This window comes from Rattus norvegicus, chromosome 6, assembly GCF_021556685.1.
Source record: "Rattus norvegicus strain SHRSP/BbbUtx chromosome 6, alternate assembly SHRSP_T2T, whole genome shotgun sequence".
Taxonomy (NCBI): Eukaryota; Metazoa; Chordata; class Mammalia; order Rodentia; family Muridae; genus Rattus; species Rattus norvegicus.
This window is the reverse complement of record NC_141539.1, coordinates 25,867,053-25,893,713: the sequence shown is the minus strand read 5'-3', so window position 1 is coordinate 25,893,713 and position 26,661 is coordinate 25,867,053. Positions and strand designations below refer to the sequence as shown.

General features: G+C 40.0%; 1 long non-coding RNA gene across 1 annotated transcript in view; it reads left to right on the top strand.

Annotated features, from left to right (window-relative positions):
* LOC120093234 (uncharacterized) overlaps positions 1-25,669 on the top strand; it is a 51,791-nt gene extending 26,122 nt beyond the window's left edge. Inside the window, exons 5-6 of the long non-coding RNA XR_015623442.1 lie at positions 12,692-12,755; positions 25,327-25,669. This is a non-coding gene — a long non-coding RNA (uncharacterized LOC120093234). The remainder of the gene's footprint in view (positions 1-12,691; positions 12,756-25,326) is intronic.
* The last annotated feature ends 992 nt before the right edge of the window (positions 25,670-26,661 follow it).

The following is a 26,661-nucleotide window of genomic DNA, read 5'->3' as shown; positions in this document are numbered from 1 at the left end:
TACCACTGTACTCTACTAAAGCTGTATGGCATTCGGTATTTAATTTTCCTTAAAAGTTGAAGATGGGTAAAAGCAATATGCTACAGAAACTAAGGTAGCTGTGTTAGTTATTATTTGTTGCCACAACCAGATAACATATAGAAAGATGAGCCAATTTTGGCCTATGGGCTATTTGAACATAAGGTCAGAGGAGGCATATAACAGGCATCTGGAGCAGGAAGCTGAGAAATCTCACATCTTCCTCCACACAAGGGAAGCAGAGGCAGCAAATTAGAAATGGGAGGAAGCTATCCAAACCACAGCCAGTGACATACTTCCTTGAACAAGGCGTTACCTACTAAATGTCCCATAACCTTTGCCAAACAGCGCCACTAACTGGAGATCGAGTGCTCAAACCCCCAGCCAATTGAAGATATTGCTTATTGAAACTACTCCACTTAGCCACGTGACACTGAAGCAGCAGTTTCAAGACCAAGAGCAATTAAATCACAGGACTGTGAAGAAGGAATAGAATTTCTCTCATTGTAGTTATCTGTCCTCAGCACCGGCACATTCTAGCAGTCACCAAATGATCCAGTCACTTTTGAAGTGTGTGGACCAGCCATCTGCTAAAGGCGCACATGCTAGTTAGCATTTTGAAATAATGCCCTGGCTCCCTTTTGAAGTTGAGGAAGATAGCTATGAGGACATTTTCAAAGATTATTTCAGTGTAAGAAGCTTTTTGGTTGTGGTCGGGGAGACGGCTCACTTGCTATAAGGTCCGCTGTCCAGCACCCATCATGGTGGCTTAAAGGAGGATCTCTGGGATTTGCTTGCTAGCAAGTCTAGTTAAACAGTGAGCATTAAGTTAGTGAGACCTTGTCTAAAAAAAAAGTAAGCGGAGAGGAATTGAGGAAGATACTTAATGCCCCTCTACTCCCCTATCTTCTTACATGAAATTCTGTCTTATGGCCATTTGACTCTTTGCCAAAATTTCAAGCTTGAGGGTATGCTTCTTTTCCCAATATTTCTACTATGCACCGACCCAATTTTAAATGCACTAGTTGAGTCACAGCCTTGCTGCATCCATGTGGTTATAAAACCAACATTCACTCTGCAAATTGGGAAATCTTCCTCAGAGGAGATCAAGCAGAACAGAGATGCATGGTAGCCATCAACGTGGGGCTTGACATGGTGTCTGAACAGACGGGAACTTCACATTTATGCCAAGTTTCAGCTGCAACATGTTGGGACCTGTCATGTAGACCTGCTGTTGCTGACCAACTGGAGTGGTGTGTGTATGCTCCTTGACTTAGAGACATCTGCCAAGCTCCTTGCATACTGGGAAGTATTAATCAGGATGTAGAGACCTAGTTAAGTTTTGCTGTTTTTTTATAAGTTGGTGTCTTATAAGAGAGGAACATTTGGAAGTAAGCAGCCACTTGTCCAAGAAGTAATGGATAAATCCTAGTTGATATATTAAAATCTATTGATTTCTCAGGACTTTGTTATTTTAGATTGGTTTGGCCAAGTTTGCAAAATGTGATCAAACTTCTAATTCTTCTTTCATTTGTCACTCAGAGGTTGCCTGCCTGCATTTGCTATTAGCAGTGACATCATCATGTTTCACAAGGACATGGGACAAGTTTTAAGTGCTCAGTGGCAAGGGCTATTGTGATGGATGTGGTGTCAATGATGAACTTGTGGTGCCGGTGTAGATGCCATTTGATTGGCACATGCCCTGTGACATTTTGATCCATCCACGTGCTGGTTCTAAGTTGCTTAATTTGACCAGACTGAAGCAGTTACTGATAATTTTTCCATTTGATTTCTTAGTTCAGTGGACTTACTGAACAACCACAAGAAAATCATTCCTAATGACTCAAATGAAAAGAGAAAAGAGGAGAGCCTCATTTTATCCACTAGTGAACTACAGGACTTAATTCTAACTTTATAGGTTCTAATAAGATAATTTTAATGAAGAAAGACTGGAGGAAATAGGTGAATGTGGTTTGTAAACTACAGCCTAGTGTGGAAGCAAAGCATTAGAATCAGTTATTGACCACTGGCTCTTTGCCTTAATGTTTTAGCTTCCTCAGCTTTATTGCCATGAAATATTGCAATGTTATTCCAGAACCTTCAATGTACAGGCTACGTTCACTAGTGAGATGCAGTCTTTCACGCAGTTGGGTAAGTGTGATGTCTGTCATATTGCCTCGGCACTGGTACCGAGTTGATGAGAACATTCTGAGGTGTTCCATATGCTGTCAGTCAATGACAAAAAATTACCTGCCCATGCACCACACTGTTCTTGTTCTCAACAAGAGGCAAAATTATCACACACACCGCACGCACACACGCACACACGCACACACACACACACACGCAGAGAAAGAGAGAGAGAGACAGAGAGAGAGAGAGAGAGAGAGAGAGAGAGAGAGAGAGAGAGAGAGAGAGAGAGAACGAGAACCCTAGTAGCTTTCTTTTTGGCACTAGAGTTACAAAATTACTCTAAATATGTTTTGTATCACAATATTGATCTTTTAATTTTAAAAGATCTTTAAAAATGCTCGCTTAAAAGAAAAAGTATTGCTTCCTTTTGAAATTGGGGATGGGATCCTGAAGATTAGACTCAAGCCTCACCCTGCACCTGCTAGGTAAATACTGAGAAGTATCGACTAGATATGTTTGCTGTTGACTGGAACACTTCAGAATGCTCTCATCAACTCTTTCCTGGACCAGTGCTGAGGCAATATGAGAGACATCCCACTTATCCAGCCAGGCGAAGGACTACATTTCACTAGTGAGTACAGCCTGTACAAAAAGAGAGGTATATTCCCACTTGGTGCTGACATTTATTGTTCTATGCCAATGGTACCAAAGGCTGAACTCCTATAAATTTTGTTTGTATAGATTTAATCCCACAGCCGTCCTGTCCCCAGTCAAAACAAACAATCTTCTCCCTTCTTCTTAGTGAGAGATGTTGTCTCACAGAACAAGGTGGGTGACTCTTGAGGAGTGAACGTTAGTCTCCACATACATGTGAATGTATAAGTACACATGTATAAGTACACACACACACACACACACACTCACTCACTCACTCACTCACACGTTCAAGTTTATTGTTTTCCCAAGGTTGTGCAAACCCAGGCAACTTCCAAGAGGAAAAAAAATCTGTTGTTTCCCCTTTGTTTAATAAGTGAACCCTCACAATGAAAAAATAAAGTCCTGCCGTGCATGAATGCAAAAGTCCATAAAGACAATATCTCTTTTGTAATCAGTGTCTGTGTAAACAGGACTATGACAGCTGACTTCTTCATTTTGTAAAATAAAGGAGGCACAGACTGGCCAACATTTTTTTATGTAAGCATAGGGTCTAACAGAAAGGCTTAGTTCATATTTTTTATAGCCTCTGGCATCTCATGTTGTTAATGTGAAACAGCAGCTCAAGCATCATCCTGCCGGCACAGGACTAGTCACAGAAGCAGATGGTGGTTCCAAAGTGATATCCCATGAGATAGGCTGAAGAATGCCCCCCCCCCCCAATCAGCCAACTTATTTTTAGAACTCCTGAACATTTCCCTATATATCCTCATGGTCATTTAAAATTCAAGATCTTAAGATGGAGCCTTGTGCTTGGTCACTAAGGTCATAGTTTTTCACATTTTAAATTCCACATTTCTTCCTTTCTTTGCCTTTGGTACTTCTGTTATGTAGCGCTCTGTCATTAGTTTGAGAATATCCATTGCTCTTATTACTTTAAGCATTCTATCTATTCTTTCTTCTCTTTCATTATCCTTTGTTGTTCTGCATGCCGCTCCTTTTGATATTGTCCTGTGAGTCTTAGGCACTGTGTTTACTTTTTCTTCATTTCCTTCCTGCTTTGAAATTTTGCAATGATATGTCTTCAGGTAAAGATTGTTTTCCTGGCTCTGTTGACTTTAAGGTAGGCCACATCAAAGACACACACATAGTCACACACAGACACACACACACACACAGATACACAGACACACAGACACACAGACACACAGACACACACACACACACACACACACACACACTAATTCTAATACTTAGTTTGGCTTCCTTGTTAGGCATTTCCATCCTTTCTCTGATCTGCCCACTCAGGTTAGCCATTTTCCTTTCCACTCTCTTTTTAACATATCAATCACAGATATTTTGGATTCCTTGATGGATACATGGATAATTCTAATATTTGTGTCATATCCAAATCTGGTTCTGATTACGACTTTTTCAGGGTGTCTTCCTTGTCTTTTCCATGCTTCTCAAATTTGGATGAAAGCTGGATCCTTGTGTGGATAATAGGTACTGAAGTAACTAGGCCATTGCTGTGAAGGTCTTTGTTAACATGACTAGATGTGGGATATTTTCAGTATTTTTTTTTTTGTGGCTGCCAGCATCAGAATCTTCAAGTGCTGCTCGTATCCTCATGTTTTTCTATGGCTTTGGCTTTGGACATTTCTGTGTATTTCTTGGAATAAAGGATGTGTTTTGCAGTGTATAGCTTAAGCCACCATTGCTTTTCTGGGGCTTGTGCAGAGATGATCTCCATGGGTAAAGAAGCATATTTTAATTGGTGAGGTATATCTGATTTTTGGTGGGCTTGGATATTGAGGGATTGGTTTCACAAAAATTTGTGTCCCTTGTTCAGTTTACAGCATTTCACCCCATCATTTCTCTCTTCTTTGTTGACTCCATTTCCCCACTGCAGTGCTCTGTATGTTTGTTAAGGATTTTCCTTCTGTAGATTACAGCTCTCTCACTCTTCCTGTAACTTGGGAGGCAGGAGCAGTCAGAGTAGGGAAAAGTTCCCTTTACCTTACAGAATATAATTTTAACATTGCCTTCTAGCTAACTTGTTCCAGGAAGGTAAATTGTCATTGTGAGCTCATGAATGTGATGTCTTAGGATGAGAGGCAGGGAAGTGGGGAAGGGGAGAAGAATTTACATAATGTACATGGCTGAAAAGGAGAACTAGAAGAGGCAGCAGAAAGAAAGAAAATCTACAAGAATTACTGGCTATCTCAATCCAAGGTATTGGGAAATATTGTAGGAATTACTAGCCTGTCTCAAACCAAGATGCTGGGGGAACAGTATTTGTATGCTCCCTTGGTCTTTCTTTGTTATATGGCTTCTTTTGGTCTGTGGATTGTAGTGCTGGTGGTATCCTGTACTTTATGGCTAATATCTGCTTATAAGTGAGTACATACTATGCTCATATGTCTTTTGGGTCTGGGCTACCTCGTTCAGGATGATATTTTCCAGTTCCACCCATTTGCCTGGAAAACTCATGATGCCCTCCCTTGTTTGTAAACATGGAGTAAATAAACCACATGCATCTTATCCATACTATTTGTAGGCTGTTGGAAGTTTCAGCAACAAGATAACAAGGGGGGTGTGGTTTTGCAATTTGTCAGACTCTTGGCTGCGGATCATATCAAGAGGATGCTGTGGGACTTCTACAGGGCAGAGAGCACAGTTATGCATTATATCAGGAGAAAAATCTTTTTGTTTGACTGAACATTTTCAAGTTTGTGCCCTTCAGGGAAAGACAAAATAAACCGGTTAGCACTCTCTTCTTCAGGGTTGTTTGGTGAGTAAGTACTGCAGATCCAGTCTTTCTCTTTGCCTGCACAATCAGGATTGGAGGTTTAAATACCAATCATCTCCTGTAAGCCTCTCCCAGGCTCTCAGGATTTTTTCATGTACAACCGGGACCAGGCATAATATAATCTTGATGCCTACTTGGAACTCAGATTGTATAGAGGCGGACTAAGTTACATCAAAACAGGTTTTCTGGTATAGCGGTGATGTGCTGAGGCATTGAAGTTAACCTATTACTACTTGTCAGTTCACATTCCCCAAAGTAGAATGAGCCATGAGCTCAAAAACTGAATGTGACTATCACAATCATTCTCAATCCATGTATTTTTGAGAGACTAAAGTACTAAGAATGTGTTGAAGATATACTTTTGATTTTTAGAAGCTACCTTAAAGACATTCCTTGGGAAGCAGGAAGCCACTTTTGCTAAAGCCAAAAATGTAGTTAGGCTGATGGCAGATCTTTGCTTCTCTCTCTCTTCTTTCAAGTCCAATCCCTCACTCTAATTCCCATTTCTATAATAGGCCACCAGTGGCTCCTTTGTCCCCATTTCCAATGTGTCACTGTGGACTGGATCTTCACTTCCAAACTCCCTTCCCCTTAACTCATCACACTGCCCTAACCTCCAACTGTAACAGTCCTTCCCTGGGAACCAGCAGGCTACTCCGGCCAGGGAAGCAGGTAAGCTGACATCAGACCTTCACCTATACCTCACTGTCTCCAAATCCAAACTCCTGGTCTCAGCTCCATAGCTGAACACCTGTCCTGGTCCCCCCTTCTTCTCCTACATCCTCCTCTAATAGACCATGAAGACCTTTACCCCACTGTTTCCTTCTTCCACTTATACCATTAACTTACCCACTAACGCCAGCAGACATTCCCTAGGAAAACATCACGCTGTCCTTGTAGGTCTTGGAAAGTTAGGGTAACTGCATATCTTCACCTTTTCCTTCTCTCTTTCTAATTCAATCCCCCAGCCTCATCCCCAATTGGGTAGCAGACTACCACGTAGCCTTGACTGCCTCCCTGCCTCCATCCATATGGGATCACTAGAATCTTTCTGCCAACCTGTCTTCCTCCTGTTCCTTATTTTATCTCAATCCCCAACTCAGCAGGCATTCTCTGGCAACCAGGGGACCACTCTGGTCAGGTAGCCTAACCACACATCTTCATATGTTTCTCTTCTCCTCCAAATCCAACTCCAAGTCTCATCCCTAGTTCTGTAGCAGAACACATGCTGCCCACACCAACTCCATCTGCAGCAGATCTTAATGATCTCCTGTAACCACCATTCTGCTGTTATCCCAGTCACTTCTCCATCAGGCATTCTCCATGAGCCTGGCAGACAAGCTTGCCAGAAAAGCAAATAGCAGATCTTTACTTTTATTCCTCTCTTCCATATCAATCCCCAGTCGCATTCCCAGCTCTGTAGCAGACTATCTAGTGTGGCCTCACCTCACTCTTTCTCCACTCCCAGAGGACTAAGCAGATTCTGGCGGAACACCATGCTTGAATTCCCCCTGGTGGACTTCCCAGTCCTCTCCCAGTCCATCCCCAATCAAGTGTCATCTTCTAATACCTAGAAACACATTTTACCCAGAACTCCCAGTGACCACACCTAGAATAACCACCAGGCAACATTCAGCTTCCAAAATCTCCCAAGGTACGGAAAGGGCAATAGTAACTAATGAACAAAACACACACTCATCAAAGTCAAACCAAATGTCAGCACTTAGAATTATGGTCTTCTCAATCCCAGATGCCTAGGCACCAGCATAAAAACACAATCAGTAACAGGCAGGACAAGATGTCTCCATTAGAGCTCAGCAGCCTTGACACAGCAGGCCCTGAGTATTCCAACATAGCTGAAGCACCAGATTACAACCTTAATATAGCCCTTGTAAGTATGATAGAGCTTCTTCTTTTTAAACAAAATTAATTATTTATTTTCTTTACATCCCAATCACAGCCCCACCCATCCTCCTCCCAGTCACACCCTTAAAAATTCCTCCCCCATTATCCTCTTCTTAAAGATGACATGGAGAAATCCCTTAAAGAAATCCATAAAAATATAAACGAACAGTGGGAGCAAATGAATGAAAATTGTTCAAGACCTGAACACAAAAATAGATTAAAAAAAAATAGAAAACCCAAACTGAGAGAAATCTGAAAATAAAAAGAATTAGGAACTTGAACAGTAAACTTCAGAAGCAAGTCTCACCCACAGAACACAAGATACGCAAGAGAGAATCTCAGTCATTGAAGACGTGATATAAGAAATGAATCCCTTGGTTGAAGAAACTGTTGACTCTAAAAAGCTCTTGGAACACCACCCACATCCTTTTGGGTCTGGGTTTCCTCATTCAGAATGATATTTTCTAGTGCCATCCATTTACCTGAGGAATTCATGATATCCTTGTTTTTAATGGCTGGATAGTATTCCATTGTGCAAATGAACCACATGTTTATCCTAGGGACGTCTAGGCTAGGAAGTTTTCAATTTCAAGCTATTACGAATAAAACTGCTATGAACATGGTTCAACAAGTGTCCTTGTGGAACGCTGGGATATCTTTTGGGTATATGCTGAGGAGTGGTAGAGCTGGGTCTTCAGGTAGAGTTATTCCTAATTTTCTGTGAAGCCTCCAGATTTAATTCCAGAGTGGTTGTACAAGTTTGCACTCCTGCCAGCAGTGGAGGAGTGCTCCGTTTGCTCCATGACTTCACCAGCATGAGCTGTTCATTGTTTTTGATCTTAGCTATTCTGATGGATGTTAGGTGGAATTTCAGTCATTTTGATTTGCATTTCCCAATGACTAAGGATGTTAAACCTTTCTTTAGGTACTTCTCAGACATTTGAAATTCCTCTGTTGAGGATTCTATGTTTAGCTCTGTACCCCATTATTAAATTGTGTTATTTAAATTTTCAATTGTTGTTGTCTAACTTCAGTTTTTTTGTTTTTTTTGTTTTTTTTTGTTTTTTTTGTTTTTTATTTTTTTGTATATTTTGGATATTCGCCCTCTGTCAGATGTCGGATTAATGAAGTTCTTTCCCCAATCTGGAGGCCATCATTTTGTTCTATTGAAGGTGTCTTTTGATTTACTGAAGTTTTTCAGTTTCATCAGGTTCTATTTGTCAATTGTAGACCTTAGAGCCTGAGCCATCGGTGTTCTATTTAGGAAATATTCCCCTACGCCAATGTGTTTGAGGCTCTTTCCCACATTATCTTCTATTAGATTCAGTATATCTTGTTTTATATTGAGGTCTTTAATGCATGTGCATTTCAGTTTTATGTAGGGTGATTAATATGGATCCATTTGATTCTTCTATGTGCAGGCATCCAGTTAGACCAGCATTATTTATTGAAGATACTTTCCCATTTTCATTGTGTGGTTTTGGACTCATTGTCACAAATCAAGTGACTGTAGGTATGTGGGATTATTTTTTGGGTCTTCGACTTGATATCATAGGTCTATGAAAGGGTGGAACTGGGTGGAAGAAAAGGTGGGGAGGGAACAGGGTAGAGGAAGGGGAGATCATATGTAGGGACAGCTGGGGATAGAAAAGAGAAATCAGTACTGGTGATGGTGGGGCAGCAATCTCTAGGATGTGCTAGAGACCTGGGATGAGGAGAGGTCCCAGAAGGTCTATTGGGGCAACTCTAGCTAAGACTGCTAGCAGTGGGAGATATGGATCCTGAAATGGCCACTTCCTGTAGCCAGGCAGGACTCCAAGTGGAAGGAAAAGGACAGCAACTCAGTCACAAAACCTACCCCAAATGTGTACTGCCTACAAGATGTACAGGGACAAAGAGACTGAGAGAATGGCCAACCATTGAATGCCTCAAATTGAGACATATCCCATGGGCAAGAACCAATCCCTGATACTGATAATGACACCCTACTATGCTTGCTGAGAGGAACCTAGCATCACTGTCCACTGAGAGGCTCAGCCAATGGAAATAGAGTTGGGTGGAGGGGTGGGGGTCAAACCCAGAGTGGGGCTTCTCTTTCTCAAAAGTGAAGGGTAAAGTAGAATGGGCGTAGGACTTGCAATAAAGGATACTGGAAATCAGCATGTGGATTCCTCAGGAAGACTGGAATAGATCTACCCCAAGATCTACCTATACCATGTATACTCAAAGAATCCTTCATCTGTGGTAGGCAGAGACACTTACTTGACCTTGTTTCATTGCTGCTCTGTTAATAAAAGCTGGAAATTGAAAGCAATCTAGTTTCTCAACGAAAGAATGGATAAAATACACAATAGAGTATTATTGGCTGTTAAAAAATAAATAAATGGAAGTTAAAAAAACCCTTCTGAGTGAGGTAATCCAGATTCAGGAAGACAAGTATGGTGCACATTCACTTATAAATGGATTTTAGCTGATAAGTCAATGATAAATAAGTTGCAATCTGCAGAACCACAGAGGTTAGGAACTAGAGGATACAGATACAACTCATTGAACATGAAGAAGTAGACATGTTATCTATATAGGGCCTTCACTTCTATGCACTATTAACTTTGGTATAGGAAGAAACATTGCATACTACTGAAGAAAAAAAAAACACCAAGTCAGCCACAGAGCCTTTGCATCTACAGTGATATCCTGCTTACAAGATAGATGAGTGTGCATGTGGTACAAAGCTTTTGAGACTAACCAGCCAATGTTTCATTTGATTTAAAGCCTACTCTAGGAGATGGAACTCATCCTAAACACTGCTTGGGTGACCAAGTGCCTGAATCTAGATAGCCCAGGGACCTAGAGTAAAACTAAATATAGATGTTCTAAAACAACAATAACCACCACCAGCACCACCACAACAACAACAACAACATTCCTAATGACCTTCTGCCGTACTCGTAGATCAGTGCCTTGCTCAGTCGTAACCAGGGAAGCTTCTTCCTGCATCAGGTGGGAGCAAGAATAGAGACCCACAGCCAGACATGCAGAGAGTGAGATACCTTGGAAACGGTCATTGTTAAATGCAATGTCTTCATTAAAGCCTTCCTGTCAGGACACAGAGAACCTCATGGGAGGCAGAAAGAATGTAAGATACAGAAATTATGGAGGACACCAAGAAAATAAGGCCCTTTAAATCAGCAAGATAAATGCACACATGAAGTCATAGAGACTGGGGCAGCATGCACAGGGTCTGCACAGGTCTGCACCAGATAGGGTCCTAGTGCTGAAAGAAGAAGTGGACACATTTTCAACTGATAACCATTTGCAAATGAAAATTTAGTTTTCTCAAGGGAAGTCTTGCTGGAAAAACAAACTACTCTTAAGCATAGGCTACATTCCCTTCAGTAGATGGCCAACAGGAAATGAATGCAAGAGCATTTTCAGATGTTCCTTGTCTCATAATGTCATGTCAGAGCTTTTCTTTTTTTAAAAAAAATCTCATTATTTTTAATTTTATTTTTATTCATATATAGTTTTCTTCCCCTGGTTTACCATACAGGTTCTTTGTGTATATATTATGGCTTCCAGTTTAGTGTTTCTATGGAATTCCTGAGTGTGCAAAGTGGGTCTCTATTTCTTGTGACTTTCTTGTTTTTCTGTATTCCAGTGGTTTAGTTTAGTTTAGTTTAGTTTTATTTTATTATTATCCCTGTTTGTTTTTGAGTGAGAGACAGAAATGGGTGGATCCCAATGGTTGGAGATCTAGAGAGGAACTGGGAAGAGTTAGGTAGGAGAAACTGTAATCAGGTTATATTATGTGAGAAAAAAATCCATTTTCAATAAAAGGGAAAAAAATCTACCCTATGCTACTTGACTTTGGGTACTTACTTCAAGACATACCCAGTTGTTAGGTAGAGTGACCAGGCTTAGGTGAGAAGCATTTATTTAACCAGATCCTGAAGTTTAGAAGAATATTTATAATAATGTATGGCTGTAGGCATTTTGACATAGGAGGAGTCAGTGACCCAGGCACATAATATGAGTTACCCAAGTAAATGATGTTTATTTAGTTTCAAACCACACTATTTGGAATTCAGATAATTATTAAATGTTTGTTATAAGAGAATTTGATCTGTTTCTTGAATATTTCAACTAGATACATGGTACACCTTTCAAGACAAATCAATTGGTCAAAACTGAAAAAGTCTCCCTCTATTCATTATTTGGTAGGATATTTAGCTCTGCCACTAAATTGTTTGTTCTATGATATTGAGAGCCATTTTGGTTTCCCATTTGGTGGTTCAATTGTCTTTATGTAGTTAACTATGCACATTGGTTAGTAGGACATTAATAGATGGCCCAAGGGTCAGAATAGTACTGTGGGCTCTATCATGACTTTCAAGCACCTTCTCTGAGGTTCTGCATAAAATGATACCCAGGCATTTCAGTTGTCGTGTACACTGGACTTTCTTAATTGACTATTTGCCATGTCTGGATTCTTATCTTGGCACTCATACATAACACCATAACATGGAGAGTACTCAGGCCAAAATGAACTTTCTTTCCTTAGTATTAGTCAGTAAAGACATTGAGCTTAAGAAGTTGAATGTCTTGTTCAAGGATACTATCTAAACTTTCCTAATGTTCTTAGGCTGTGACTAAAAAAATAAGAGACTTGGTGGCTCAAATTATCTGTTTGTTTGTTTATTTGTTTAATGTTTTACAAATTCTGAGGTTTGGAAGACCCAAAGGAAGGTGCTGGCAGGGTAGGTATCTCTTCCTGGCTTGCAGACAATGTGTTACTATTGTATGCTCTCACAGGGCCATTCCTCCATGAGTGTGTGTTAGAAAGAGAGAGGCTGAGGCACTGGTCATAAAAGACACATAGCCACACTCTGTTGTTTTCGTTAAAGCTTAATCATCTCATTAAAGACCATGTATCCAAGTGTACATATTTCACGTGTTACTGCCCCAATATATGAACTTTGGGAATGGACTTAAGCCTACCTGCACTTCAGAATTTAATTTTACTGTGATATTTCTTCCCTCACTGTGGCAGGTTAAAAATGGCTAAACTAATTGGTACAAAACAGAGCACTTTGATCATACTAGTACATTTTGTCCCTAGAAAGATTTTTTTTCTGAGTGTGTGAATCCTTGTGTGCTGTCTTGTTTCAGATTTAGACTCCCACAGTTAGAACTCTGCAGACAGATCCTGCCATCGGTCCCACTCCTATCAAAGGTACTCATTAACATTTATTTGATCCATGAGAGTATTTATTGGGTGCTTAGGTGGTGGCTGCTCTTCCTCTAGCTGGGAATGTGGCAGAATTGAAGACTGACAAGTTCATGGAGGAGACAGAGGGAGGTAGGCAAAGAAGTAAAGATTTAACTCAAGATTAATTTTATCGAGGAAAATAAAGGGAGATGGGCAGGGAAGTGGAAATGGAGTAATCTTCATTTTCTGGTCTTGGAAGTTCTCATTGGTGTGATGACATGAAAGCTAAAACATGGTGAGTAAGAAGGGGTTTGCCACAGAAAGGGTTTGGAGTCTGGTAGTCCAGGGAAATACATGGTAGCCATTAAGGTTATCAATTAGAAGGTTCCTATGGGAAACCAAAGAATGCCAGTGGATATAGGAATGAGTTCAAATCTTCATCTCTCTTCCTCTGTAAGTATCTTCCTGAGAGGCAGAAGAAGGTAACCCATTCTGTGGAGCAGTCGATTAAAAATCTGCTTTTGAAAAGACACCTATATCTCCAAATCAGAGTCGGTTTGCTGCTCAAAACAAAGAAGTAACCCAACAACCAAAATGACCCCAAAACTTTTTTATGCTCTGCTCACTTTCAAAGAAACTTGGCCTTGTGTCATTGTCTTTCTCAGGTCTCCAAAGTTGAGTTAACAATATGATGCTATTCTAATGAGAAGTGATTTACAGAGGGTCCTCTGTCCTCTTATTCTTTCTGCCTGGAACCAGCCTTTCTGTCTCATCTAAGGAGGGAGCAGTTCCACATTTCCTGCCCATGGGCACTCCATTCTCCACACAAATTCAGCCCGTTCCAATTACATATTCTGGGTACTGATTTTTTTTGTTGTTGTTGTTAGCTTGTGAACTCTTCCAGTTAGCTGAATTTTAAAGCCACGATGGGAAGGAATCTGAGCTTGGCAGTCATTTGCTGCTAGCCTGAGGTCATTGCTGGGAGCCAGACTGACTCGCTGGAGGATAACTTGAGAGGGCTGTGCTGTCTCTCCCTGCCAACTCCTCTGTCTCTGTGCTCTAATTGTACCTGCTGGAGTACAGCTGCTGTGATTTGAGGACGTCTGAAGCTTTTAAAGTAGCACGTGTTCTTGGAGATGTGTGTGGCTCTTGGCTCACAGTGGAGAAGGCAAGAATAGGTAATAAATCAGATGCACACGATAGGAAATATGAAGATTAAGATTGATGGATGGAATTGCAAGTTTTTTCTTAAAATGATATGTAGAAGGCAGTGCTATAAAGGACAACACATTTGGAGGAGGTCATAGAGATAAAGGTTACAAGTATTTTAACATAAAAAAAAATAACCAGCAAACTATGACTTCGGAAACAGAGAGGCCAGACTCATGTGAACCTGTTTACTGATGTAAGCATGCCTCTCAGCTTGTGTACGGTGGGACAGTTTCTAGCAGGCATCCTTGGTCCCCTGAAGCAGTATTAGTCAACTATTGTTTGATGAGGACCTTGATCATAGAACTCCCTTTATCTTCTTCTATCCTGCAGGGTCAAATCCCAGCCTGTGAAAACACCCTCCAAACTCCATCAGTCCTGAGGAATGTCTCTGAGCCTCTTGTCTTCTTTTTCCTATCCCATTTTCTTTTCTTTTTTTTTCTTTTTTGGTTTATCTCCTTTCTGGTACTGTGTGGCCCACCCCATCTCCCAAGTACAATGCTTACTTTGGTTACAAATGTCCAAAGTATAATGAATAGATCCACGAATGAAGTCAGTTACATACATTAGCAATGTATAGCATTGCATTAAAATTATATTGAAAATCGTAATGTACAACAAACTGAAGTTGGCCAAATAGTAATATGCATATTTTATTAACATACATTGGAGCTAATGATGGGCTTTATTAGTCCCATTCATTGAAGTATTGTGTGCATATAGTGAGGAATCTAGCTGAAATACAATATGAAATACCTGGATTCTGTTGGTGACAAAGCAAACAGGCATGTTACTAGCAACCAACAGAAACATAGCATATCATTTTGTGACTAAGCAGATTGCTTGGAAAGTATATAACTGTAACAGGCTGGATTTATACAGAGAGAATACTAATGACTTAAGTAAATGTTTTTGCTTATTTATAAATAATATGCTAAATTTCTGTTTGTCAACAGTAACAAAAAAAGACACACTTTTTCATCAATCAAGGTCACAAGTCACCTCAATTTTTTTCACCAGCATCAGCCCCTACCTAGAACATAAGGATCTGCAGCTAGAGATCTCCCTGCGACAGAAGGGTTATTCTAGTCTTAGCCTTTGTTTGTGAATTCATAGGATCCTTGAGTGGATTGGCTAATCATTGCTGATCTGGGTATTATTCGAATAACTTGTGCCACAGTCCAGAAACTGGTCGCTTGGAGCTGGCCTGCTTTCCTAGTGACCCACAAGCCTGCACTTAGCAGAGGCCTCTTGCAGGGTAACTGTAGGCTGCTGTAATTCCTATATGCTGCATGGAAATGGTTTGCAGCAAGCTGGCTCTGATTGCAGCCTCTCTGACCAGGCGAATACTTTCCACATCTCAAGCAGTTTGCTGAAGAAGAAATAAAATTGATTTTCTTTGCTGCCTGTTGGGATAATTCTTGTTCAGGGCCAGATTTCATTTGTAAATATCAGACCACGGAAATACACATACTATTTGATGGGTAGGAAGCAACAGATACTCATCTTACCAAGGTGTCATTCTGTATATACCTCAGGCCATTCTAGAGCATATGTTCCTCCTGCCTCAGTGTCCCAAATCCTGAGATTGCAGGTGTGCACCATACCCATTAACATGTACTCAGGTTTGGGTAGAGATTTAATGTGTCTTCATAGGAATTGTAGAGGTACAAAGTGTTCCTGACTCTCCTGTCAGAACTCATTTGGTGGGCACTGAAGATTATGGGTTTCACAAGAGAGTACCTGGGCCAGGTCAGGGAATCTTCTTTTGTAAGAAACAGGCTAGATCAAGGGTAAAGAGTATCTCATAGGAGATAGCTTCCCTGTACTCCTGCCAATGGTTTCTTAGGAAGAAGGGTAGAATGAAGCTTCTTTGAGGTCAGAAGCATCCCTAAGGGTCTCCTTAGTGGGGGCTTTGTTATCCTTTACATTACAGGTAATGTATGTCCCTTCTATGCCCTTTAATCTCAACTGTCAACATATAGCTTACAAGCTTTCATTATGGAGGCCTCCATGCCTCTCATGACCTAGATAGCCACCAGACTTCCTCTTGGCACTCAACTGTCACTCCAGGAAAAGTATTCTGTGGCCACTTTATTCATTTGATACCTCGGGATATATTTTAAATTTTGAAAAGACATAGCCATTGCATATCCTTAATGAATATGTGCTTGTACACAGCCATTGCATGTACTTACTGGATACATGTGTGTATATTTATGCAGTGTGGAATGATCAGATCAAGGGAGTGAGTATATCTACCACTTCAGGTATTGTACTGGTTATTTCTCTCATTTTATGACAAAATACTTGAAAGAAAAATTTAAGAGGAGGGTTTATTTTTGATTCATAATCCTGGAAGGAAACATCCACCATGGCAGGAAAGGCACGGCAGAGTCCATGGTGGCCAAAGCAAAGGAAGGAAGCAGATATCTTACATCTCACACCTAAAATAGGGCTGGACTAAATTTTCCAAAGTCCTACTCCTACTGACCTACAAAAGTGCTGTCCTAGAGGTTCACCAACATCCTAAAAGATCACCACCAGATGAAACCAAGAATTAAAGCACATGAGCCTAGGAATGATGTAGCACATCATTGCTGTGTGTTAGAAATATTCAAAACATACTCTACAAGTAATTTGGAAATAATTGGCTATTCCAATTCCCGTCCATGTGTTACTCTATTTGTTAAATAGAAGTAAGAACTTTCTTATCCCACCCAACAGCAGCCTGAAGTCTTGACCATCCCCTTTTCAGCCTTTTTTCCTTATGCCCTCCCAGGCTCTGACCTTCTTTTGATCTCCCACTACTTTATGTTTCTCCTATTTTGTCTACAACCTACTCTACTCAATTAGTTCATGACCATAGCTGCAATTACTGGAGCAGGATTTGGTGTACTAAGTATTCAACACAATTTTGTCCACAACCGAGAATTCTTTAACAATGTGTCAAACACTGAGAAGTGCATTTGCTAGTAATTTTTACACTCATATAAACTCAAATGGTGGAGCATAATACACAGCTTGGCTATACATATGTATATATTTATTTATATATGTTTAAATGTATGCATAAAATATTCTATAGCCTTGAGGACAAAACTAACCAAATACAAGAGGAAAATGCTGTGATCCAGACCTATGGTAGGGGTGGGAAGATGGCTTAGTGGGTAAGAATGCCTGTTTTGAAAGTTGAGGACCTGAGTTGAAGACTCCAGCTGCTATATAAAAAGCTAAGAGTGCTGCACATCTCCAATATCAGTGCTGTTACAGGGACAGGAGGATCAATAGGACTGCCTATCCACTGGTTAAGCTCAGGGTTCAGAGAGAAACCCTGTTTCAAAGGAATAAGGAAGAGAATGATACAACAAGATACCAGTGTACTCTTCTGGCTTCTCATGTTCATAGGGGTGTGTACATACATCACACACACAGATCTCCCTCTGTCTCTGCTTCTGTCTCTCTCTTTCTCTCATGCTCTCTCTCTCTCTCTCTCTCTCTCTCTCTCTCTCTCTCTCTCCACACACACACATACACACACACACACACACACACACACAAACACACACATACACACAGTCCTACACACCCATTAGAGACTGTTGATGGTAAAATACAACAACGTCAATATATTTTACATTAAACATTTTTTATAACCAGAAAGCCTACCCTTTAACAAAACTGTAGTAAATGCATATAGTTACTATGTAATAGCTTTTCCTGTAATAATTATATAAATTTATACATATATATGACTGGTAATCTTAACCGCTTTGTTTGTTTCCGAGTCCCTACAGTCACAAAGTAACATTGTCCTGTGATGCTGTGACAAATATACTGTCACTCCCTATAAATCAGGAATGGTCTACTCAGCAGGAAATGACCGTTCTGGAATGTTCACACACGCTGACTGTGAGCAGGGAGTTTTTCAGGAGACAGAAGTCTTGAGTATATGTTTGGACTGGATCATCTTTTTTGACCATTTTAAACTATAAAAGTTATGATTCAGTGATTTTGTGAAATGCTGTTAAAATAAAAGTATAGCAGACACAAAGGCACTATTCTTAGCTCCAGTTTTTGAAGTGATGTTATAATCTCTGCTCATTTTCAGTTTTATTATTCATTTGAGCTCAGTGAATTTTCTCACCAGCTCCCCTTTTTGTATTATCACAATATCTAGCAGCTTTAATCAGCCAATTTGTCTTGACAAAAATTACATGCATGGCTGTCCCTATTCATAGCACAGTTGTGTTTTTTAGATTCTCCATTCAACCATAGCCTCCCCTCTCCTGGAATACCCAATATGTATATTCAATTCAGTGTTTTGGTTTTGCCAAAAGCTCCCTTATCTGTGTTCTGCAAGCATAACTCACTTTAATGCTCATTGTCTGAGAGCATTGTTTTTAATCATTTCAATTCATGTGGAACTCATGTAGCTCCATTCACGATTCAGAACCAAGCAGCATTATTTAATGGAATCTTTAAATAGATTGATAGAAACAATTTTATTCCCTCCTGTAATTTAGTCCTATGCTTCTATTTTATCAAGAATTATATTTCCTTTTACCTGGCCTTGTCACATTTGATTATGAGCAAATTAATAAGATAAAGTCCTTATTCAAGATTAGAATCCTATATGAAGCTCAGGTTCCTGTCTGCCTTGGAATTAAATACCTGGAACGTTATTTATATGTTCAGTTTGAAATTGATCCCACCTTTTTCTTTTTGGTCAAACTTCCAGCAGTATGACCACCAGTCTAGGTTGTTGAGATCTCTAATGATCCATTGCGACACATATCTTTCTTCTGTAAATTGGCAATTTAATTTTGTTTTGGGAGATGAAGTAGAAATTTTAAATTCACCTGGGCTAGGACCTCTGAGGGGCTACACAGTAGTTGGGGGTCACCTAGACTAGAGGGAACTTTTCTACTGCTATAGGGGTTGTTCCTCAAAGCGGAAATCAAATGTAAGGACTTTGAAAAACAAAACAATCTCAACAATGGTGACAAGAACAAGAACAGAAACAAAGTAGTTGTAGTGTAGACCAAGAAATTCTGAAGGTGAAGACGTCTTTGGGAGGGTTTCTATTTGGCAATACAATGTGTTTATTTTAAAAGCATAGTAGTCTGCCCTAAGAGCTTTTATTTCATTTTGCTTTGATCAGCAACTTTAGAGGCTATCTGGGATCTGCCCTCACAGCATGTGCAGGAGACCTACTCCTGTATCTGGTTCTAGACATTCTGCTTAAAATTCTGCTTAAAAATTTGCTTTGACTCATATGCAGGAAGATTAGATTTCCATCAACTTCTTGTGGATCACTCCAAAATTGGAGGCAAAGATTTAAGGCAGAGAATGTAATCAAAAGCGAAGATGAACTAATTTTGGAATTATCCAGTTCCATGTTTCTCTGTCTTCTCCATTAGCTTGAATAATTTATATTTGTGTCTTAGCATTACATAGAGATTGTATAGATAATAGCATGGGGATTAATTATAAAATGAAATAAGAAATAACTGCTTATTTTCTCTTATATTCAATTTTCCCATTTACTCACAGAAATAGAAAGGCAAACAGGCATAGTTAGCTCTGACAATAGTCATGTTTCCCTGAATTTACATTTAATCAATAGCCGGCAGACCAATTCATATTTTAGTACTTGGAGCCGGGGTGCGGAAGTGTTATGCTATTTAAAGGAAACTTATTATGGATTTAACAATTAAGCCCCCAGCACACCTGCTTTTACTGACATGGAGCTTTTAATAATGGTATTCTGCCGCAGACTGACTCAAGTTTTCTAAATGAAGTCATGTTTTACATGCACTGGGGGAACACTCTCTTAAAAATACAACCTTCTGTTGAACCTGTCTCTAAATACGCCTCCTGTTTCATTTCATAATTTATTTTTGACTCAGTGTTTCTTAAAGGAGGGCACAGCTGGATTACCCTTCTTCATTCTGCAGGGATGCACGGAGTTTGGTAATTAGTTAATATCCATAGCTTTCTGGAGAAATGAATAAAACATGGGCTTCTGTACACTCTTGACCTCCTCTCTCATATCTTCTCCTCCTCCCATTCAGGTAGGTTTGTAGTGGTTGAAAAGATGGCAAGAAGGTTGCTTCAAATTTACTCACTCTGGAGGGCGTGTCAGCGCTTCCCTGGAGATACACGCTTAGGTTTTGAAGGGAGAGAGAAATAAAAATAACTCAGCCAGAAGCATAAGACAATAGGCGCAATGGGAACATGGAAATTGCAAATTGATTACAGATAAAGGAAATAGCATAAGGACGAAACAAATGCTGATTTTTTTTTTCATTTTAAGCCTGGAGTGCAAAAGAAAGAACAAGAATGCACCTTCCTCTTGTTCATCAGTGACATTCTCTTTTTAACCACAGGGAAATTCATTCTATGTTCTTTGTTCAGGGAAACTGTCAAAATGCTCACTAAGCCCTCTCTTCACTTCTACTCTCTGCACATGCACGCATGTGGTATGTACACACAATGCACACACAGCCACCCACCCTTACAATACACACACACACACACACACACACACAGCACTCCACACAAAAAATACAACACACAAACACTAGACTTGTCATAGGCAAATCACACACATATACTACACATCCGTACCTCATATCTATATCATATATGCACACATTCACAGGCCCTGGTCCTCATTACTCCTTCTTACTTGGACTCAAGCCTTGTCCCCAGTGAATTCCTTGGGAAGTTGATAGTCTCACCCACCCTGTCACCATGGTGTGGGTGAGAAGGACAATGGTGTGTGAAGCATCTTCTCTGACCTCTGGTTGTCATGAGTTTCTTGAGAGCTTTGTAAATACTGTTGCACAAGATTAAATCAATAAAACTTACAGAATGGATAGGGCAGGGGCTCCCAAGGCCTCTACTTTTAGCTAAGAGTCTAGGGGCAGTTGATGGCTGCTGAAGGGTAGAGTAGGTTGCCCGTGCCCCAGTGTGTAGCACTCACCCATGTGCATGCGGTCAACACTAATTAGACATAAGGTTATTATTAATAATAAAAGAAGACATGAAATTGGGAAGGAGATGGACTGGAGGGCCCCATGGGGAGATGGACAGAGGTAGTGGGAGATGTATATGATTAAAATATATATGAGTATAGAACTTTTGTAGAATAAATAAAACTTTATTAATAAAAGACAACAGGTATTCCTCACTGGAAAAAAAAGGCATTGATTGTTAAAAGAAAAGGTGAAGAGCTGACTCTCTGTGCTTTTTTATGTCTACTGCTTAGCATGTGAGGCATATTTTAGGACTAGGGAATTATGGTTCTGAGTGTTCATTTTTATAGGCATACCATCACCTATGTGTGTGTGATCTTTCTCATGCCTTGAAGCAAGCTCTATGCAACATTCTTCAGCGGTCCCCTTAGACCTTGTTCACATTTTGGGATCCTTCAGTAGCTTTTTAGTGTTTATCTAGGAAAGCAGGCATTTGCAAAGATTGTATTAGCACTCTCTGTAGGTCACAGAGCCTTCTCTGTGTGAGCTGATACAGTGTTTCTGTAAAATGCAAAAGAAAGCGTCAACAACCAAGGAGAAAAGACAACAATACCAATGATTTGGGCTGCAGAGAGTTCATATATTTGTAAACCATTGGGCCAACAAACTCTTAAAAGCAGAAATCTTAGGGAACTTACCGAGCTACTGAGTCGTTCTGGCCTTCAGCGCTCGCCTGGATATGCATTCTGAAGACATAATTTGTCATCTAGGAAGCAAATAACACCTAGTGCTGCTTTTGCTTGCATTTGATTTATTTAAGTAGCTTACTGATTTTGAAATATAATCCACACACCATACAATTCCCTAACAAGGTATATAATTAAATATTATTTAGCATATTCATAAGGAGGTGTGCAATGATCACTGTAATCACATCACGTTTCATCTTCATTTTCTTTAAAAGAAGCCCTATATACAGAAGAGCTACATTTACTTTCTCCCGTCTACTTCTTCTGCAACACTAAAAAGAAACCATCATCTTTCTCCATATATTTGCTTATTCTGGACAAACAGACATAGAACCATGCACTACGGGGCTTTTTGTGGCAGAATGTTTTCAGTTGTCACAATGCTGTCAAGTAGCAAGCATCTTTGTAGTTCATGTCAACATTCCATTCCTTTCTGTGGCTGGGTCATATCTCTCATCCTAGGAGTAAATGCACACATTTGTGTAACACATTCATCTTTTTGCCAGTATTTGGGTGTTTCTGATTGCTGCCTGCTTATCTGTAGACAGAAACCTTTTACTGTTATGGATGGAGTTTCTTGGAAAGAATCGCACTTGCACTGAACCCTTTGCAAGGTTGTGTGATTAACTACAAAACCGACAAAGATGTTGGAGATGTTGGAATGCTGCAAGGCTAGAGTCCAGTTATACTGGGTGAGCGCTACCCCCTGAATAGGCTTTCACTGCTCACCTTTCTATGTGACCTACGATCTCTGTGACCCTTAGGTACATCTTTTGGAATGTACACGCAGACCGCTAACTTCTACCAGTGAGAAGACTAAGAAAGCCATCAGCTAGCATCTGACGCCTGTAGTGATTTCCCTGTTTTTCTGTAGCTCACCCTCCTGGTGTTTCCACCGATATATTTAAAAAGAGCCTATACATATTTTATTATATTTTAATTAATTATTTTATTTAGTTACATTCCAGATGTTGCCCTCCCCCCCTTCACACAGTTCCTCATCCCATTCTTCCTCCCCTTTGCCACTGTGAGGATGCTCCCCCTCTTCCCCCTGACCCTAGGTGGCCCCCTTCCCTGGGGCCCTCAAGTCTTTACAGAATTAAGCACATCCTTTCCTACTGAGGCCAGACCAGGCAGTCCTCTGCTATATATATGCTGGGGGCCTCAGACCAGCCTGTGTATGTGTATGCTCTTTGGTTGGTGGCTCAGACTCTGGGGGCTCCCAGGGGTTCAGGTTAGCCGACACTGTTGGTCTTTCTATGAGGTTGCCATCCACTTCATCTCCTTCAATTCTTCCCTTAATTCCTCCATAGGAATCTTAAATTCAGTCTAACGGTTGGCTGTAAGAGGCTTTATTTAGGAATTTCTTTGATTACTTACTATAAAAACTTTATTAAAGTATTTCCACCTTGGGCCATGGAATTTGGGGTAAGCTGGTTCTTTCTCTGTCATTCCCTTCTAAATGAGAGTTGCTGTTTTACATAGATGATCTCTTTCATCCTGGGAGTAAATTTAGATATTTTAGGGAAACACCCGTCTCTTGCCAATATTTTGATAGTTCTGATTGCTGGGTACTTATTTGGAAACTAAAGACTTTTATTGTTGTGAATGGAGTTTCTTGGAAAGAATCATACTTACTCTGAATTTTTTCAAGGCTGTGTGATTTGTAAACATTTTTACATGATGGTCTCATTTGTAGCAAATATATTTTTAATTTTAAGGTAATTAATTTTTAAGGTAATTTAATTATATATATATATATACACACATACATACATACATACATACATATATACATACATACATATGTATCCCTGTCTTTCATGCTGCCTAACAAAGCATTCCCTAGTGTGAGGTCATGTAGTCATCTCTTCAATGTTCTTAGGAGAGTCCTGCGATTGATTTTTAATACATAGACCTTCTTCAGTCTTTGCTTCTTTTCATTTCACATCTCAGAACTGACATAAGCAATGAGTATCTTTGGGGAAAATGGTCAGAATGACCCACTTCCTAGTGGCTCCATCAAATCAGGGGAAAGCTCATGCTAAGTGATGAATTTAATGATTTTGAAATATAATCCACACACTATACAATTCCCTAACAAGGTATATAATTAAATATTATTTAGTATATTCATAGCTTTTTGTATCTATGCCAGCATTCCACGCTCCTACTCCTACATCCTACTCAGCTAGCTCAGTTATGGTAAAATTTTAACTGTAGTTCTCTTCTGCTCAGTATGCTTTCCTGCTACACACAGTTCCCCTGTTAAAGCCTGAGACGGATAGCTAAGAGGATTGTAAAGTTCCTCACTGTTATATTTTATTTAAACACACACACACACACACACACACACACACACACACACACACACACACACACACACAGCTCTTTATTTGCCATCCAAATCCTAGTCTATTATTCTCTAAAAATCACTTTAAAGATATTTAAAATTTTTTGCTTTATGTGTGTTTGCCCACCTTTATGTGTCTGTGTGCAATGTGTGTGGCTGGTACATGTGAAGGCCAGAAGAGGGCAGAAGAGGGTGTTGGATTACCCAGGATTGGAGTTTATGGTGAAAGGCCAACATAAACTCCATTTGTTTCAATTTAAGGACCAGGCCTGTTTTTAAAAAGAAGACCATAAGGCACCAGGTCCAAGAACAGACCATAAATCCAGAAACAGTGTCATAAAACCCCCTCCCAAAGAAAAGCCTGAGGATAGCTACAGGAATGGGGAAAAATCTTATTTCAGGATGGGCCATCTGTGCTGGGAAGTCCTATCTCGTCCAGTAGTTAAACACTTATGACATAGGAATGCAGACCACTGACCGCCTGTAACCTCCCCAGACTACCTAATTCTCGAGAGTTCCCCCAGTTTCCTATAAGAAGGCCTGTACACCTTTGTCTGGGGTTACCATTTTGAAAAATGACTGACCCCCACATGTTGGCTCTTTCTGCAGAATAAAGACTCTCTGTCTTTGTATAGTGTCTGAGTCTGGAGTCTTCCTTCAGCGATTTTACAGTGGGTGTTTATAGTGGGTGTTGAGAACTGAACCTAAGTCTTCTAGAAGAGCAGGCAGGACTCTTAACCACTGAGCCATGTCTCCAGGCTCTCTAAAATCACTTTCAAGCCCCCCTTTTTCACATGATTATAAATGTAACTCTGAATAATTTTTTAATTTTCTCATTCTGGAACATTATTAAAGTGCCTTTATTTTTAAGATTATTTTTATAAAAGGTAATATTACTTTATAGAATCACATTGTATTTACAGCCCTGAATATGTAAGAGTTGGACAATATATTTTAAAATGTAAGAACAATAGCTGCACATTTTCAGATGGACATTAGTTATAGTAGGTTTTCTAAGTAGATATTGGTCTGGCTTGTTTTCTGATTCAAAATTTGGACAGAGATCCATCAGCATATATAGCTCTGGCCTCATCTAAATGAGAGAGCAAGGAAACAACTGTTGATGATGTGTAGTTCTGGTCAGGCTTCCTAGTGTTGCTTCTGATTTGCAAAACTTTGCCCTCTGTTGCTTCTCACTAGATAAGGGAGTTGTTGCTTTGTCCCCTTCACCTCTGGGGAAGCAATTATCTCTATTGTACTTAGAAAAACTGTAACTCATACAGTCCCTTTCTCCTCCCTAGGAAATAATCTGCTGGAATTCAAAATGCAATTACCATGCTTGACCAATTTCCTGTATCCTGGAGCTGACCATTATTAATGGCGTCCAATTATTCACAGCGATCAAGCAGTCGACCTTGCTAAGTAGATCACAGTGGTTGGCATTTGACAGTCAGCCTGCTGGCTGTGCATAATGGAAGGAGACAATGTCATATCCTGGTTGTCCTCAGTAAGAACAACATGCCATTTGCAGGCTTACCAGAATGCTGTAATAACTTGATTGCAAGATTTAGTCTGCCATTATGTTAAAAGCATATGTTTATAAATGTTGGAGGGAGCAGAGCAATGAACTTGGTTTGGATGAGCTTCCTGTTTGGGCTTATTTTTGGTTTGTCTTTTGCCATTTCAAATCAACTGGATGATATTTGGTAAGGTATGAATTTTTTTCAAGTGTCAGCTTCTTGAGTTAAAAAATGAGGGCAGTTTTTTCTCCTTTCAAGGGTGGTTGTGAGCAGCAAGATGATGTAATTACCACAGAACGATCAGGTAACCAAAAACCACTCAGTCACTGTTAGTTTCCCGTTCACAGTGTCAGTCAGAGCCCGGTTCCAGCAGAGGTAAATGAAACAGCACAGACATTTCATTCTTCACCAAGGTGAAGGGCAGGATTTGACTCTTGTATGAAGGCAGCTTTTTCATTCTGCTTTGTCTACAGGCTTACAAGCCAAAGGTTTTCCCTCTGCCTCTGTGGTATTAAAGTGTAATGTTTGTTCACGGTAAAGAAGAATAAGCATAAATTCTGACATACATTTCTGGTGGTTGACTTCCTTCCCTTCTGTTCCCTCAGCTCTATTTTTCTTCTGAATCAGATGATCTATAACCGTTCTGATCCAGCTACGGAAAGGGGCAAATTGTTTACTTTAGGAAGGGCATTAATTTTCTCATGCCATGAGGAGGAGAATTTTTACAAGGCACTAAATATTTTGAATTTTAGGCCAAGGCCCTTAAAAGAGAGTGGGGAAACATATACATAACACAGCTTATATCCATTTGTGACGTCGAGGGCCTGATACAACTGGCCCTGACAGTTCATTATTAGTTAGGATTTCCGTCACCAGGAGAGATGCTTCAGTGTTCTTTGCACACAACTGAAGAATACAGATTTTTATAATTGCCATGTGAAGTGAAAACATAAAACATCACAACTCATATCTTACACACCTGTGGGTCTGCTCTGCTCACAGAAGGCATTCAAACTTCTGTGAACTCTTAGGCACTGGACAAAACTGGTTTAAGAGACACAAGAAGTTAATTTCAGAGACTGTGTCTGATGGTGTCTGATTAACCCTGAGGGTAAT